The 14,137-nt window shown below is 41.0% G+C and overlaps 34 non-coding genes across 34 annotated transcripts; all 34 read right to left on the bottom strand.

Moving 5' to 3' along the window:
• Nucleotides 1–152: 152 nt before the first annotated feature.
• LOC119768135 lies at nt 153–271 on the bottom strand. The gene has a single exon (XR_005277951.1). It is a non-coding gene; the product is annotated as a 5S ribosomal RNA (ribosomal RNA).
• Nucleotides 272–521: 250 nt separating this feature from the next.
• On the bottom strand, nt 522–640 carry LOC119768134. The gene has a single exon (XR_005277950.1). It is a non-coding gene; the product is annotated as a 5S ribosomal RNA (ribosomal RNA).
• A 293-nt stretch (nt 641–933) lies between these two features.
• On the bottom strand, nt 934–1,052 carry LOC119768132. The gene has a single exon (XR_005277949.1). It is a non-coding gene; the product is annotated as a 5S ribosomal RNA (ribosomal RNA).
• A 293-nt stretch (nt 1,053–1,345) lies between these two features.
• On the bottom strand, nt 1,346–1,464 carry LOC119768131. The gene has a single exon (XR_005277948.1). It is a non-coding gene; the product is annotated as a 5S ribosomal RNA (ribosomal RNA).
• A 291-nt stretch (nt 1,465–1,755) lies between these two features.
• On the bottom strand, nt 1,756–1,874 carry LOC119768130. Its single transcript, XR_005277947.1, has one exon. It is a non-coding gene; the product is annotated as a 5S ribosomal RNA (ribosomal RNA).
• Nucleotides 1,875–2,162: 288 nt separating this feature from the next.
• On the bottom strand, nt 2,163–2,281 carry LOC119768129. Its single transcript, XR_005277946.1, has one exon. It is a non-coding gene; the product is annotated as a 5S ribosomal RNA (ribosomal RNA).
• A 290-nt stretch (nt 2,282–2,571) lies between these two features.
• LOC119768127 lies at nt 2,572–2,690 on the bottom strand. Its single transcript, XR_005277944.1, has one exon. It is a non-coding gene; the product is annotated as a 5S ribosomal RNA (ribosomal RNA).
• A 294-nt stretch (nt 2,691–2,984) lies between these two features.
• LOC119768126 lies at nt 2,985–3,103 on the bottom strand. The gene has a single exon (XR_005277942.1). It is a non-coding gene; the product is annotated as a 5S ribosomal RNA (ribosomal RNA).
• A 297-nt stretch (nt 3,104–3,400) lies between these two features.
• Nucleotides 3,401–3,519, bottom strand: LOC119768125. Its single transcript, XR_005277941.1, has one exon. It is a non-coding gene; the product is annotated as a 5S ribosomal RNA (ribosomal RNA).
• A 290-nt stretch (nt 3,520–3,809) lies between these two features.
• On the bottom strand, nt 3,810–3,928 carry LOC119768124. Its single transcript, XR_005277940.1, has one exon. It is a non-coding gene; the product is annotated as a 5S ribosomal RNA (ribosomal RNA).
• A 290-nt stretch (nt 3,929–4,218) lies between these two features.
• Nucleotides 4,219–4,337, bottom strand: LOC119768123. The gene has a single exon (XR_005277939.1). It is a non-coding gene; the product is annotated as a 5S ribosomal RNA (ribosomal RNA).
• A 292-nt stretch (nt 4,338–4,629) lies between these two features.
• On the bottom strand, nt 4,630–4,748 carry LOC119768122. Its single transcript, XR_005277938.1, has one exon. It is a non-coding gene; the product is annotated as a 5S ribosomal RNA (ribosomal RNA).
• Nucleotides 4,749–5,040: 292 nt separating this feature from the next.
• LOC119768121 lies at nt 5,041–5,159 on the bottom strand. The gene has a single exon (XR_005277936.1). It is a non-coding gene; the product is annotated as a 5S ribosomal RNA (ribosomal RNA).
• Nucleotides 5,160–5,459: 300 nt separating this feature from the next.
• LOC119768120 lies at nt 5,460–5,578 on the bottom strand. The gene has a single exon (XR_005277935.1). It is a non-coding gene; the product is annotated as a 5S ribosomal RNA (ribosomal RNA).
• Nucleotides 5,579–5,876: 298 nt separating this feature from the next.
• LOC119768119 lies at nt 5,877–5,995 on the bottom strand. Its single transcript, XR_005277934.1, has one exon. It is a non-coding gene; the product is annotated as a 5S ribosomal RNA (ribosomal RNA).
• Nucleotides 5,996–6,295: 300 nt separating this feature from the next.
• Nucleotides 6,296–6,414, bottom strand: LOC119768118. Its single transcript, XR_005277933.1, has one exon. It is a non-coding gene; the product is annotated as a 5S ribosomal RNA (ribosomal RNA).
• A 293-nt stretch (nt 6,415–6,707) lies between these two features.
• Nucleotides 6,708–6,826, bottom strand: LOC119768115. The gene has a single exon (XR_005277931.1). It is a non-coding gene; the product is annotated as a 5S ribosomal RNA (ribosomal RNA).
• A 291-nt stretch (nt 6,827–7,117) lies between these two features.
• On the bottom strand, nt 7,118–7,236 carry LOC119768114. The gene has a single exon (XR_005277930.1). It is a non-coding gene; the product is annotated as a 5S ribosomal RNA (ribosomal RNA).
• Nucleotides 7,237–7,531: 295 nt separating this feature from the next.
• On the bottom strand, nt 7,532–7,650 carry LOC119768113. Its single transcript, XR_005277929.1, has one exon. It is a non-coding gene; the product is annotated as a 5S ribosomal RNA (ribosomal RNA).
• A 297-nt stretch (nt 7,651–7,947) lies between these two features.
• On the bottom strand, nt 7,948–8,066 carry LOC119768112. The gene has a single exon (XR_005277928.1). It is a non-coding gene; the product is annotated as a 5S ribosomal RNA (ribosomal RNA).
• Nucleotides 8,067–8,366: 300 nt separating this feature from the next.
• Nucleotides 8,367–8,485, bottom strand: LOC119768111. Its single transcript, XR_005277927.1, has one exon. It is a non-coding gene; the product is annotated as a 5S ribosomal RNA (ribosomal RNA).
• Nucleotides 8,486–8,779: 294 nt separating this feature from the next.
• On the bottom strand, nt 8,780–8,898 carry LOC119768263. Its single transcript, XR_005278069.1, has one exon. It is a non-coding gene; the product is annotated as a 5S ribosomal RNA (ribosomal RNA).
• Nucleotides 8,899–9,198: 300 nt separating this feature from the next.
• LOC119768262 lies at nt 9,199–9,317 on the bottom strand. The gene has a single exon (XR_005278068.1). It is a non-coding gene; the product is annotated as a 5S ribosomal RNA (ribosomal RNA).
• Nucleotides 9,318–9,615: 298 nt separating this feature from the next.
• On the bottom strand, nt 9,616–9,734 carry LOC119768261. The gene has a single exon (XR_005278067.1). It is a non-coding gene; the product is annotated as a 5S ribosomal RNA (ribosomal RNA).
• A 299-nt stretch (nt 9,735–10,033) lies between these two features.
• LOC119768260 lies at nt 10,034–10,152 on the bottom strand. The gene has a single exon (XR_005278066.1). It is a non-coding gene; the product is annotated as a 5S ribosomal RNA (ribosomal RNA).
• A 297-nt stretch (nt 10,153–10,449) lies between these two features.
• On the bottom strand, nt 10,450–10,568 carry LOC119768259. The gene has a single exon (XR_005278065.1). It is a non-coding gene; the product is annotated as a 5S ribosomal RNA (ribosomal RNA).
• A 299-nt stretch (nt 10,569–10,867) lies between these two features.
• Nucleotides 10,868–10,986, bottom strand: LOC119768257. The gene has a single exon (XR_005278063.1). It is a non-coding gene; the product is annotated as a 5S ribosomal RNA (ribosomal RNA).
• A 301-nt stretch (nt 10,987–11,287) lies between these two features.
• LOC119768256 lies at nt 11,288–11,406 on the bottom strand. The gene has a single exon (XR_005278062.1). It is a non-coding gene; the product is annotated as a 5S ribosomal RNA (ribosomal RNA).
• Nucleotides 11,407–11,866: 460 nt separating this feature from the next.
• Nucleotides 11,867–11,985, bottom strand: LOC119768255. Its single transcript, XR_005278061.1, has one exon. It is a non-coding gene; the product is annotated as a 5S ribosomal RNA (ribosomal RNA).
• A 303-nt stretch (nt 11,986–12,288) lies between these two features.
• LOC119768254 lies at nt 12,289–12,407 on the bottom strand. Its single transcript, XR_005278060.1, has one exon. It is a non-coding gene; the product is annotated as a 5S ribosomal RNA (ribosomal RNA).
• Nucleotides 12,408–12,700: 293 nt separating this feature from the next.
• Nucleotides 12,701–12,819, bottom strand: LOC119768253. The gene has a single exon (XR_005278059.1). It is a non-coding gene; the product is annotated as a 5S ribosomal RNA (ribosomal RNA).
• A 294-nt stretch (nt 12,820–13,113) lies between these two features.
• Nucleotides 13,114–13,232, bottom strand: LOC119768252. The gene has a single exon (XR_005278058.1). It is a non-coding gene; the product is annotated as a 5S ribosomal RNA (ribosomal RNA).
• Nucleotides 13,233–13,528: 296 nt separating this feature from the next.
• On the bottom strand, nt 13,529–13,647 carry LOC119768251. Its single transcript, XR_005278057.1, has one exon. It is a non-coding gene; the product is annotated as a 5S ribosomal RNA (ribosomal RNA).
• A 301-nt stretch (nt 13,648–13,948) lies between these two features.
• LOC119768250 lies at nt 13,949–14,067 on the bottom strand. The gene has a single exon (XR_005278056.1). It is a non-coding gene; the product is annotated as a 5S ribosomal RNA (ribosomal RNA).
• Between the last annotated feature and the right edge of the window lie 70 nt (nt 14,068–14,137).

Below are 14,137 nucleotides of genomic sequence, written 5' to 3'. Positions count from 1 at the left end.
GATTTTAGCGTATGTGCCTGGGTTCGAATCCCGTCGTGGACAAAATAAAAGTTTTTTCCGTTGGTAAAATTCTTTTTTATCAACTAAATATGGTAAAATAGACATAGAAAATTGATAATCAACCGCGATTTCATGGTGCAAAATAGCAAAAATGCCAACGACACGCGACGTTCCCAAGCGGTCACCCATCTAAGTACTAATCGCGCCCGATGTTGCTTAACTTCGGTGATCGGACGAGAACCGGTGTTTTCAACATGGTATGATCGTTGACAAAGTTTAGTTGTTCTGGAAGGACTTTTGTGCTGTTTGTTTGGGGTGGGTGAAGATGGGAGAACGTTTTTCTTTCTTTGAATTTGAATGTTGCTTTTGTGTGTGCTTTGATGCAAACAAAGGGAATCGTGTTTTGGGCGGATTTTAGCGTATGTGCCTGGGTTCGAATCCGTCGTGGAAAAATATGTTGGTAAAATGAAACATAGAAAATTGATAATCAACCGCGATTTCATGGTGCAAAATAGCAAAAATGCCAACGACACGCGACGTTCCCAAGCGGTCACCCATCTAAGTACTAATCGCGCCCGATGTTGCTTAACTTCGGTGATCGGACGAGAACCGGTGTTTTCAACATGGTATGATCGTTGACAAAGTTTAGTTGTTCTGGAAGGACTTTTGTGCTGTTTGTTTGGGGTGGGTGAAGATGGGAGAACGTTTTTCTCTTTGAATTTGAATGTTGCTTTTGTGTTTTGAATGCTGATGCAAACAAAGGGAATCTTGTGTTTTGGGGTGATTTTGAGCGTGTGTGCCTGGGTTCGAATCCGTCGGAGGCAAAATAAAAGTTTTTTCGTTAGTAAAATTCTTTTTATCAACTGAATATTGGTAAAAAAGACATTGAAAATTGATAATCAATCGCGATTTCATGGTGCAAAATAGCAAAAATGCCAACGACACGCGACGTTCCCAAGCGGTCACCCATCTAAGTACTAATCGCGCCCGATGTTGCTTAACTTCGGTGATCGGACGAGAACCGGTGTTTTCAACATGGTATGATCGTTGACAAAGTTTGGCTGTTCTGGAAGGACTTTTGTGCTGTTTGTTTGGGGTGGGTGAAGATGGGAGAACGTTTTCTCTCTTTGAATTTGAATGTTGCTTTTGTGTGTGCTTTGATGCAAACAAAGGGAATCGTGTTTTTGGGCGGATTTTAGCGTATGTGCCTGGGTTCGAATCCGTCGTGGACAAAATAAAAGTTTTTTTTTCCGTTGGTAAAATTCTTTTTTATCAACTAAATATGGTAAAATAGACATAGAAAATTGATAATCAACCGCGATTTCATGGTGCAAAATAGCAAAAATGCCAACGACACGCGACGTTCCCAAGCGGTCACCCATCTAAGTACTAATCGCGCCCGATGTTGCTTAACTTCGGTGATCGGACGAGAACCGGTGTTTTCAACATGGTATGATCGTTGACAAAGTTTGGCTGTTCTGGAAGGACTTTTGTGCTGTTTGTTTGGGGTGGGTGAAGATGGGAGAACGTTTTCTCTCTTTGAATTTGAATGTTGCTTTTGTGTGTGCTTTGATGCAAACAAAGGGAATCGTGTTTTTGGGCGGATTTTGAGCGTATGTGCCTGGGTTCGAATCCCGTCGTGGACAAAATAAAAGTTTTTTCCGTTGGTAAAATTCTTTTTATCAACTAAATATATTAAAATAGACATAGAAAATTGATAATCAACCGCGATTTCATGGTGCAAAATAGCAAAAATGCCAACGACACGCGACGTTCCCAAGCGGTCACCCATCTAAGTACTAATCGCGCCCGATGTTGCTTAACTTCGGTGATCGGACGAGAACCGGTGTTTTCAACATGGTATGATCGTTGACAAAGTTTAGTTGTTCTGGAAGGACTTTTGTGCTGTTTGTTTGGGGTGGGTGAAGATGGGAGAACGTTTTCTCTTTGAATTTGAATGTTGCTTTTGTGTGTGCTTTGATGCAAACAAAGGGAATCGTGTTTTTGGGCGGATTTTAGCGTATGTGCCTGGGTTCGAATCCGTCGTGGACAAAATAAAAGTTTTTTCCGTTGGTAAAATTCTTTTTTATCAACTAAATATGGTAAAATAGACATAGAAAATTGATAATCAACCGCGATTTCATGGTGCAAAATAGCAAAAATGCCAACGACACGCGACGTTCCCAAGCGGTCACCCATCTAAGTACTAATCGCGCCCGATGTTGCTTAACTTCGGTGATCGGACGAGAACCGGTGTTTTCAACATGGTATGATCGTTGACAAAGTTTAGTTGTTCTGGAAGGACTTTTGTGCTGTTTGTTTGGGGTGGGTGAAGATGGGAGAACGTTTTCTCTCTTTGAATTTGAATGTTGCTTTTGTGTGTTGCTGATGCAAACAAAAGGGAATCGTGTTTTTGGGCGGATTTTAGCGTATGTGCCTGGGTTCGAATCCCGTCGTGGACAAAATAAAAGTTTTTTTCCGTTGGTAAAATTCTTTTTATCAACTAAATATGTAAAATAGACATAGAAAATTGATAATCAACCGCGATTTCATGGTGCAAAATAGCAAAAATGCCAACGACACGCGACGTTCCCAAGCGGTCACCCATCTAAGTACTAATCGCGCCCGATGTTGCTTAACTTCGGTGATCGGACGAGAACCGGTGTTTTCAACATGGTATGATCGTTGACAAAGTTTAGTTGTTCTGGAAGGACTTTTGTGCTGTTTGTTTGGGGTGGGTGAAGATGGGAGAACGTTTTTCTTTCTTTGAATTTGAATGTTGCTTTGTGTGTGCTTTGATGCAAACAAAGGGAATCGTGTTTTTGGGCGGATTTTAGCGTATGTGCCTGGGTTCGAATCCCGTCGTGGACAAAATAAAAGTTTTTTTTTCCGTTGGTAAAATTCTTTTTTATCAACTAAATATGGTAAAATAGACATAGAAAATTGATAATCAACCGCGATTTCATGGTGCAAAATAGCAAAAATGCCAACGACACGCGACGTTCCCAAGCGGTCACCCATCTAAGTACTAATCGCGCCCGATGTTGCTTAACTTCGGTGATCGGACGAGAACCGGTGTTTTCAACATGGTATGATCGTTGACAAAGTTTAGTTGTTCTGGAAGGACTTTTGTGCTGTTTGTTTGGGGTGGGTGAAGATGGGAGAACGTTTTTCTCTCTTTGAATTTGAATGTTGCTTTTGTGTGTGCTTTGATGCAAACAAAAGGGAATCGTGTTTTTTGGGCGGATTTTAGCGTATGTGCCTGGGTTCGAATCCCGTCGTGGACAAAATAAAAGTTTTTTTTTCCGTTGGTAAAATTCTTTTTTATCAACTAAATATGGTAAAATAGACATAGAAAATTGATAATCAACCGCGATTTCATGGTGCAAAATAGCAAAAATGCCAACGACACGCGACGTTCCCAAGCGGTCACCCATCTAAGTACTAATCGCGCCCGATGTTGCTTAACTTCGGTGATCGGACGAGAACCGGTGTTTTCAACATGGTATGATCGTTGACAAAGTTTGGCTGTTCTGGAAGGACTTTTGTGCTGTTTGTTTGGGGTGGGTGAAGATGGGAGAACGTTTTCTCTCTTTGAATTTGAATGTTGCTTTTGTGTGTGCTTTGATGCAAACAAAGGGAATCGTGTTTTTGGGCGGATTTTAGCGTATGTGCCTGGGTTCGAATCCGTCGTGGACAAAATAAAAGTTTTTTTCCGTTGGTAAAATTCTTTTTATCAACTAAATATTGTAAAATAGACATAGAAAATTGATAATCAACCGCGATTTCATGGTGCAAAATAGCAAAAATGCCAACGACACGCGACGTTCCCAAGCGGTCACCCATCTAAGTACTAATCGCGCCCGATGTTGCTTAACTTCGGTGATCGGACGAGAACCGGTGTTTTCAACATGGTATGATCGTTGACAAAGTTTAGTTGTTCTGGAAGGACTTTTGTGCTGTTTGTTTGGGGTGGGTGAAGATGGGAGAACGTTTTCTCTCTTTGAATTTGAATGTTGCTTTTGTGTGTGCTTTGATGCAAACAAAGGGAATCGTGTTTTTGGGCGGATTTTAGCGTATGTGCCTGGGTTCGAATCCCGTCGTGGACAAAATAAAAGTTTTTCCGTTGGTAAAATTCTTTTTTATCAACTAAATATGGTAAAATAGACATAGAAAATTGATAATCAACCGCGATTTCATGGTGCAAAATAGCAAAAATGCCAACGACACGCGACGTTCCCAAGCGGTCACCCATCTAAGTACTAATCGCGCCCGATGTTGCTTAACTTCGGTGATCGGACGAGAACCGGTGTTTTCAACATGGTATGATCGTTGACAAAGTTTAGCTTGTTCTGGAAGGACTTTTGTGCTGTTTGTTTGGGGTGGGTGAAGATGGGAGAACGTTTTTCTCTCTTTGAATTTGAATGTTGCTTTTGTGTGTGCTGATGCAAACAAAAGGGAATCGTGTTTTTGGGCGGATTTTAGCGTATGTGCCTGGGTTCGAATCCCGTCGTGGACAAAATAAAGTTTTTTTCCGTTGGTAAAATTCTTTTTTATCAACTAAATATGGTAAAATAGACATAGAAAATTGATAATCAACCGCGATTTCATGGTGCAAAATAGCAAAAATGCCAACGACACGCGACGTTCCCAAGCGGTCACCCATCTAAGTACTAATCGCGCCCGATGTTGCTTAACTTCGGTGATCGGACGAGAACCGGTGTTTTCAACATGGTATGATCGTTGACAAAGTTTAGTTGTTCTGGAAGGACTTTTGTGCTGTTTGTTTGGGGTGGGTGAAGATGGGAGAATATTTTTCTCTCTTTGAATTTGAATGTTGCTTTTGTGTGTGCTTTGATGCAAACAAAAGGGAATCGTGTTTTTTGGGCGGATTTTAGCGTATGTGCCTGGGTTCGAATCCCGTCGTGGACAAAATAAAGTTTTTTCCGTTGGTAAAATTCTTTTTATCAACTAAATATGGTAAAATAGACATAGAAAATTGATAATCAACCGCGATTTCATGGTGCAAAATAGCAAAAATGCCAACGACACGCGACGTTCCCAAGCGGTCACCCATCTAAGTACTAATCGCGCCCGATGTTGCTTAACTTCGGTGATCGGACGAGAACCGGTGTTTTCAACATGGTATGATCGTTGACAAAGTTTAGTTGTTCTGGAAGGACTTTTGTGCTGTTTGTTTGGAGTGGGTGAAGATGGGAGAATATTTTTCTCTCTTTGAATTTGAATGTTGCTTTTGTGTTTTGAATGCTGATGCAAACAAAAGGGAATCTTGTGTTTTTGGGTGATTTTGAGCGTGTGTGCCTGGGTTCGAATCCCGTCGGAGGCAAAATAAAAGTTTTTTTTCCGTTAGTAAAATTCTTTTTATCAACTGAATATTGGTAAAAAAGACATTGAAAATTGATAATCAATCGCGATTTCATGGTGCAAAATAGCAAAAATGCCAACGACACGCGACGTTCCCAAGCGGTCACCCATCTAAGTACTAATCGCGCCCGATGTTGCTTAACTTCGGTGATCGGACGAGAACCGGTGTTTTCAACATGGTATGATCGTTGACAAAGTTTGGCTGTTCTGGAAGGACTTTTGTGCTGTTTGTTTGGGGTGGGTGAAGATGGGAGAACGTTTTTTCTCTCTTTGAATTTGAATGTTGCTTTTGTGTGTGCTTTGATGCAAACAAAACGGGAATCGTGTTTTTTGGGGTGATTTTGAGCGTGTGTGCCTGGGTTCGAATCCCGTCGTGGGCAAAATAAAAGTTTTTTTCCGTTGATAAAATTCTTTTTTATCAGATGACTATTGTAAAATAGACATTGAAAATTGATAATCAATCGCGATTTCATGGTGCAAAATAGCAAAAATGCCAACGACACGCGACGTTCCCAAGCGGTCACCCATCTAAGTACTAATCGCGCCCGATGTTGCTTAACTTCGGTGATCGGACGAGAACCGGTGTTTTCAACATGGTATGATCGTTGACAAAGTTTGGCTGTTCTGGAAGGACTTTTGTGCTGTTTGTTTGGGGTGGGTGAAGATGGGAGAACGTTTTTCTCACATTGAATTTGAATGTTGCTTTTGTGTTTTGAATGCTGATGCAAACAAAAGGGAATCGTGTTTTTTTGGGGTGATTTTGAGCGTGTGTGCCTGGGTTCGAATCCCGTCGTGGGCAAAATACAAGTTTTTTTTCCATTGGTAAAATTCTTTTTTATCAGATGACTATTGTAAAATAGACATGAAAATTGATAATCAACCGCGATTTCATGGTGCAAAATAGCAAAAATGCCAACGACACGCGACGTTCCCAAGCGGTCACCCATCTAAGTACTAATCGCGCCCGATGTTGCTTAACTTCGGTGATCGGACGAGAACCGGTGTTTTCAACATGGTATGATCGTTGACAAAGTTTGGCTGTTCTGGAAGGACTTTTGTGCTGTTTGTTTGGGGTGGGTGAAGATGGGAGAACGTTTTCTCTCTTTGAATTTGAATGTTGCTTTTGTGTGTGCTTTGATGCAAACAAAAGGGAATCGTGTTTTGGGCGGATTTTGAGCGTATGTGCCTGGGTTCGAATCCCGTCGTGGACAAAATAAAAGTTTTTTTCCGTTGGTAAAATTCTTTTTTATCAACTGAATATTGTAAAATAGACATAGAAAATTGATAATCAACCGCGATATCATGGTGCAAAATAGCAAAAATGCCAACGACACGCGACGTTCCCAAGCGGTCACCCATCTAAGTACTAATCGCGCCCGATGTTGCTTAACTTCGGTGATCGGACGAGAACCGGTGTTTTCAACATGGTATGATCGTTGACAAAGTTTGGCTGTTCTGGAAGGACTTTTGTGCTGTTTGTTTGGGGTGGGTGAAGATGGGAGAACGTTTTCTCTCTTTGAATTTGAATGTTGCTTTTGTGTTTGCTTTGATGCAAACAAAAGGGAATCGTGTTTTTGGGCGGATTTTGAGCGTGTGTGCCTGGGTTCGAATCCCGTCGTGGACAAAATAAAGTTTTTTTCCGTTGGTAAAATTCTTTTTATCAACTGAATATTGTAAAATAGACATGAAAATTGATAATCAACCGCGATTTCATGGTGCAAAATAGCAAAAATGCCAACGACACGCGACGTTCCCAAGCGGTCACCCATCTAAGTACTAATCGCGCCCGATGTTGCTTAACTTCGGTGATCGGACGAGAACCGGTGTTTTCAACATGGTATGATCGTTGACAAAGTTTGGCTGTTCTGGAAGGACTTTTGTGCTGTTTGTTTGGGGTGGGTGAAGATGGGAGAATATTTTTCTCTCTTTGAATTTGAATGTTGCTTTTGTGTTTTGAATGCTGATGCAAACAAAGGGAATCGTGTTTTTGGGGTGATTTTGAGCGTGTGTGCCTGGGTTCGAATCCCGTCGTGGGCAAAATAAAGTTTTTTTCCATTGGTAAAATTCTTTTTTATCAGATGACTATTGTAAAATAGACATGAAAATTGATAATCAACCGCGATTTCATGGTGCAAAATAGCAAAAATGCCAACGACACGCGACGTTCCCAAGCGGTCACCCATCTAAGTACTAATCGCGCCCGATGTTGCTTAACTTCGGTGATCGGACGAGAACCGGTGTTTTCAACATGGTATGATCGTTGACAAAGTTTGGCTGTTCTGGAAGGACTTTTGTGCTGTTTGTTTGGGGTGGGTGAAGATGGGAGAATATTTTTCTCTCTTTGAATTTGAATGTTGCTTTTGTGTTTTGAATGCTGATGCAAACAAAAGGGAATCGTGTTTTTTTGGGGTGATTTTGAGCGTGTGTGCCTGGGTTCGAATCCCGTCGTGGGCAAAATACAAGTTTTTTCCGTTGGTAAAATTCTTTTTATCAACTGAATATTGTAAAATAGACATGAAAATTGATAATCAACCGCGATTTCATGGTGCAAAATAGCAAAAATGCCAACGACACGCGACGTTCCCAAGCGGTCACCCATCTAAGTACTAATCGCGCCCGATGTTGCTTAACTTCGGTGATCGGACGAGAACCGGTGTTTTCAACATGGTATGATCGTTGACAAAGTTTGGCTGTTCTGGAAGGACTTTTGTGCTGTTTGTTTGGGGTGGGTGAAGATGGGAGAATATTTTTCTCTCTTTGAATTTGAATGTTGCTTTTGTGTTTTGAATGCTGATGCAAACAAAAGGGAATCGTGTTTTTTTGGGGTGATTTTGAGCGTGTGTGCCTGGGTTCGAATCCCGTCGTGGGCAAAATACAAGTTTTTTTTCCATTGGTAAAATTCTTTTTTATCAGATGACTATTGTAAAATAGACATGAAAATTGATAATCAACCGCGATTTCATGGTGCAAAATAGCAAAAATGCCAACGACACGCGACGTTCCCAAGCGGTCACCCATCTAAGTACTAATCGCGCCCGATGTTGCTTAACTTCGGTGATCGGACGAGAACCGGTGTTTTCAACATGGTATGATCGTTGACAAAGTTTGGCTGTTCTGGAAGGACTTTTGTGCTGTTTGTTTGGGGTGGGTGAAGATGGGAGAATATTTTCTCTCTTTGAATTTGAATGTTGCTTTTGTGTTTTGAATGCTGATGCAAACAAAGGGAATCGTGTTTTTGGGGTGATTTTGAGCGTGTGTGCCTGGGTTCGAATCCCGTCGTGGGCAAAATAAAGTTTTTTTCGTTGGTAAAATTCTTTTTTATCAACTGAATATTGTAAAAAAGACATTGAAAATTGATAATCAATCGCGATTTCATGGTGCAAAATAGCAAAAATGCCAACGACACGCGACGTTCCCAAGCGGTCACCCATCTAAGTACTAATCGCGCCCGATGTTGCTTAACTTCGGTGATCGGACGAGAACCGGTGTTTTCAACATGGTATGATCGTTGACAAAGTTTGGCTGTTCTGGAAGGACTTTTGTGCTGTTTGTTTGGGGTGGGTGAAGATGGGAGAATATTTTTCTCTCTTTGAATTTGAATGTTGCTTTTGTGTTTTGAATGCTGATGCAAACAAAAGGGAATCGTGTTTTTTTGGGGTGATTTTGAGCGTGTGTGCCTGGGTTCGAATCCCGTCGTGGGCAAAATACAAGTTTTTTTTCCATTGGTAAAATTCTTTTTTATCAGATGACTATTGTAAAATAGACATGAAAATTGATAATCAACCGCGATTTCATGGTGCAAAATAGCAAAAATGCCAACGACACGCGACGTTCCCAAGCGGTCACCCATCTAAGTACTAATCGCGCCCGATGTTGCTTAACTTCGGTGATCGGACGAGAACCGGTGTTTTCAACATGGTATGATCGTTGACAAAGTTTGGCTGTTCTGGAAGGACTTTTGTGCTGTTTGTTTGGGGTGGGTGAAGATGGGAGAATATTTTTCTCTCTTTGAATTTGAATGTTGCTTTTGTGTTTTGAATGCTGATGCAAACAAAAGGGAATCGTGTTTTTTTGGGGTGATTTTGAGCGTGTGTGCCTGGGTTCGAATCCCGTCGTGGGCAAAATACAAGTTTTTTTTCCATTGGTAAAATTCTTTTTATCAATGAATATTGTAAAATAGACATGAAAATTGATAATCAACCGCGATTTCATGGTGCAAAATAGCAAAAATGCCAACGACACGCGACGTTCCCAAGCGGTCACCCATCTAAGTACTAATCGCGCCCGATGTTGCTTAACTTCGGTGATCGGACGAGAACCGGTGTTTTCAACATGGTATGATCGTTGACAAAGTTTGGCTGTTCTGGAAGGACTTTTGTGCTGTTTGTTTGGGGTGGGTGAAGATGGGAGAATATTTTTCTCTCTTTGAATTTGAATGTTGCTTTTGTGTTTTGAATGCTGATGCAAACAAAAGGGAATCGTGTTTTTTTGGGGTGATTTTGAGCGTGTGTGCCTGGGTTCGAATCCCGTCGTGGGCAAAATACAAGTTTTTTTTCCATTGGTAAAATTCTTTTTATCAACTGAATATTGTAAAATAGACATGAAAATTGATAATCAACCGCGATTTCATGGTGCAAAATAGCAAAAATGCCAACGACACGCGACGTTCCCAAGCGGTCACCCATCTAAGTACTAATCGCGCCCGATGTTGCTTAACTTCGGTGATCGGACGAGAACCGGTGTTTTCAACATGGTATGATCGTTGACAAAGTTTGGCTGTTCTGGAAGGACTTTTGTGCTGTTTGTTTGGGGTGGGTGAAGATGGGAGAATATTTTTCTCTCTTTGAATTTGAATGTTGCTTTTGTGTTTTGAATGCTGATGCAAACAAAAGGGAATCGTGTTTTTTTGGGGTGATTTTGAGCGTGTGTGCCTGGGTTCGAATCCCGTCGTGGGCAAAATAAAGTTTTTTCCGTTGGTAAAATTCTTTTTATCAACTGAATATTGTAAAAAAGACATTGAAAATTGATAATCAATCGCGATTTCATGGTGCAAAATAGCAAAAATGCCAACGACACGCGACGTTCCCAAGCGGTCACCCATCTAAGTACTAATCGCGCCCGATGTTGCTTAACTTCGGTGATCGGACGAGAACCGGTGTTTTCAACATGGTATGATCGTTGACAAAGTTTGGCTGTTCTGGAAGGACTTTTGTGCTGTTTGTTTGGGGTGGGTGAAGATGGGAGAATATTTTCTCTCTTTGAATTTGAATGTTGCTTTTGTGTTTTGAATGCTGATGCAAACAAAAGGGAATCGTGTTTTTTTGGGGTGATTTTGAGCGTGTGTGCCTGGGTTCGAATCCCGTCGTGGGCAAAATACAAGTTTTTTTTCCATTGGTAAAATTCTTTTTTATCAGATGACTATTGTAAAATAGACATGAAAATTGATAATCAACCGCGATTTCATGGTGCAAAATAGCAAAAATGCCAACGACACGCGACGTTCCCAAGCGGTCACCCATCTAAGTACTAATCGCGCCCGATGTTGCTTAACTTCGGTGATCGGACGAGAACCGGTGTTTTCAACATGGTATGATCGTTGACAAAGTTTGGCTGTTCTGGAAGGACTTTTGTGCTGTTTGTTTGGGGTGGGTGAAGATGGGAGAATATTTTTCTCACATTGAATTTGAATGTTGCTTTTGTGTTTTGAATGCTGATGCAAACAAAAGGGAATCGTGTTTTTTTGGGGTGATTTTGAGCGTGTGTGCCTGGGTTCGAATCCCGTCGTGGGCAAAATTAAAGTTTTTTTTTCGTTGGTAAAATTCTTTTTTATCAACTGAATATTGTAAAAAAGACATTGAAAATTGATTATCAATCGCGATTTCATGGTGCAAAATAGCAAAAATGCCAACGACACGCGACGTTCCCAAGCGGTCACCCATCTAAGTACTAATCGCGCCCGATGTTGCTTAACTTCGGTGATCGGACGAGAACCGGTGTTTTCAACATGGTATGATCGTTGACAAAGTTTGGCTGTTCTGGAAGGACTTTTGTGCTGTTTGTTTGGGGTGGGTGAAGATGGGAGAATATTTTTCTCTCTTTGAATTTGAATGTTGCTTTTGTGTTTTGAATGCTGATGCAAACAAAAGGGAATCGTTTTGAGCGTGTGTGCCTGGGTTCGAATCCCGTCGTGGGCAAAATAAAAGTTTTTTTCCGTTGCTAAAATTCTTTTTTGAAGATGGGAGAACGTTTTTCTCACATTGAATTTGAATGTTGCTTTTGTGTTTTGAATGCTGATGCAAACAAAAGGGAATCGTGTTTTTTTGGGGTGATTTTGAGCGTGTGTGCCTGGGTTCGAATCCCGTCGTGGGCAAAATACAAGTTTTTTTTCCATTGGTAAAATTCTTTTTTATCAGATGACTATTGTAAAATAGACATGAAAATTGATAATCAACCGCGATTTCATGGTGCAAAATAGCAAAAATGCCAACGACACGCGACGTTCCCAAGCGGTCACCCATCTAAGTACTAATCGCGCCCGATGTTGCTTAACTTCGGTGATCGGACGAGAACCGGTGTTTTCAACATGGTATGATCGTTGACAAAGTTTGGCTGTTCTGGAAGGACTTTTGTGCTGTTTGTTTGGGGTGGGTGAAGATGGGAGAACGTTTTTCTCTCTTTGAATTTGAATGTTGCTTTTGTGTTTTGAATGCTGATGCAAACAAAAGGGAATCGTGTTTTTTTGGGGTGATTTTGAGCGTGTGTGCCTGGGTTCGAATCCCGTCGTGGGCAAAATAAAAGTTTTTTTTTTCCGTTGGTAAAATTCTTTTTTATCAACTGAATATTGTAAAACAGACATTGAAAATTGATAATCAATCGCGATTTCATGGTGCAAAATAGCAAAAATGCCAACGACACGCGACGTTCCCAAGCGGTCACCCATCTAAGTACTAATCGCGCCCGATGTTGCTTAACTTCGGTGATCGGACGAGAACCGGTGTTTTCAACATGGTATGATCGTTGACAAAGTTTGGCTGTTCTGGAAGGACTTTTGTGCTGTTTGTTTGGGGTGGGTGAAGATGGGAGAACGTTTTCTCTCTTTGAATTTGAATGTTGCTTTTGTGTTTTGAATGCTGATGCAAACAAAGGGAATCGTGTTTTTGGGGTGATTTTGAGCGTGTGTGCCTGGGTTCGAATCCCGTCGTGGACAAAATAAAGTTTTTTCCGTTGGTAAAATTCTTTTTATCAACTGAATATTGTAAAAAAGACATTGAAAATTGATAATCAATCGCGATTTCATGGTGCAAAATAGCAAAAATGCCAACGACACGCGACGTTCCCAAGCGGTCACCCATCTAAGTACTAATCGCGCCCGATGTTGCTTAACTTCGGTGATCGGACGAGAACCGGTGTTTTCAACATGGTATGATCGTTGACAAAGTTTGGCTGTTCTGGAAGGACTTTTGTGCTGTTTGTTTGGGGTGGGTGAAGATGGGAGAACGTTTTCTCTCTTTGAATTTGAATGTTGCTTTTGTGTTTTGAATGCTGATGCAAACAAAAGGGAATCGTGTTTTTGGGGTGATTTTGAGCGTGTGTGCCTGGGTTCGAATCCCGTCGTGGGCAAAATAAAAGTTTTTTCCGTTGGTAAAATTCTTTTTATCAACTGAATATTGTAAAAAGACATTGAAAATTGATAATCAATCGCGATTTCATGGTGCAAAATAGCAAAAATGCCAACGACACGCGACGTTCCCAAGCGGTCACCCATCTAAGTACTAATCGCGCCCGATGTTGCTTAACTTCGGTGATCGGACGAGAACCGGTGTTTTCAACATGGTATGATCGTTGACAAAGTTTGGCTGTTCTGGAAGGACTTTTGTGCTGTTTGTTTGGGGTGGATGAAGATGGGAGAATATTTTTTTCTCTTTGAATTTGAATGTTGCTTTTGTGTTTTGAATGCTGATGCAAACAAAAGGGAATCGTGTTTTTGGGGTGATTTTGAGCGTGTGTGCCTGGGTTCGAATCCCGTCGTGGGCAAAATAAAGTTTTTTTCGTTGGTAAAATTCTTTTTTATCAACTGAATATTGTAAAAAAGACATTGAAAATTGATAATCAATCGCGATTTCATGGTGCAAAATAGCAAAAATGCCAACGACACGCGACGTTCCCAAGCGGTCACCCATCTAAGTACTAATCGCGCCCGATGTTGCTTAACTTCGGTGATCGGACGAGAACCGGTGTTTTCAACATGGTATGATCGTTGACAAAGTTTGGCTGTTCTGGAAGGACTTTTGTGCTGTTTGTTTGGGGTGGATGAAGATGGGAGAATATTTTTTTCTCTTTGAATTTGAATGTTGCTTTTGTGTTTTGAATGCTGATGCAAACAAAAGGGAATCGTGTTTTTGGGGTGATTTTGAGCGTGTGTGCCTGGGTTCGAATCCCGTCGTGGGCAAAATAAAAGTTTTTTTTTTCCGTTGGTAAAATTCTTTTTTATCAACTGAATATTGTAAAACAGACATTGAAAAATGATAATCAATCGCGATTTCATGGTGCAAAATAGCAAAAATGCCAACGACACGCGACGTTCCCAAGCGGTCACCCATCTAAGTACTAATCGCGCCCGATGTTGCTTAACTTCGGTGATCGGACGAGAACCGGTGTTTTCAACATGGTATGATCGTTGACAAAGTTTGGCTGTTCTGGAAGGACTTTTGTGCTGTTTGTTTGGGGTGGGTGAAGATGGGAGAATATTTTT

This window comes from Culex quinquefasciatus, chromosome 2, assembly GCF_015732765.1.
Source record: "Culex quinquefasciatus strain JHB chromosome 2, VPISU_Cqui_1.0_pri_paternal, whole genome shotgun sequence".
Taxonomy (NCBI): Eukaryota; Metazoa; Arthropoda; class Insecta; order Diptera; family Culicidae; genus Culex; species Culex quinquefasciatus.
Note: the sequence above shows the minus strand (reverse complement) of the source record. Positions and strands in the feature narration are given on the sequence as shown.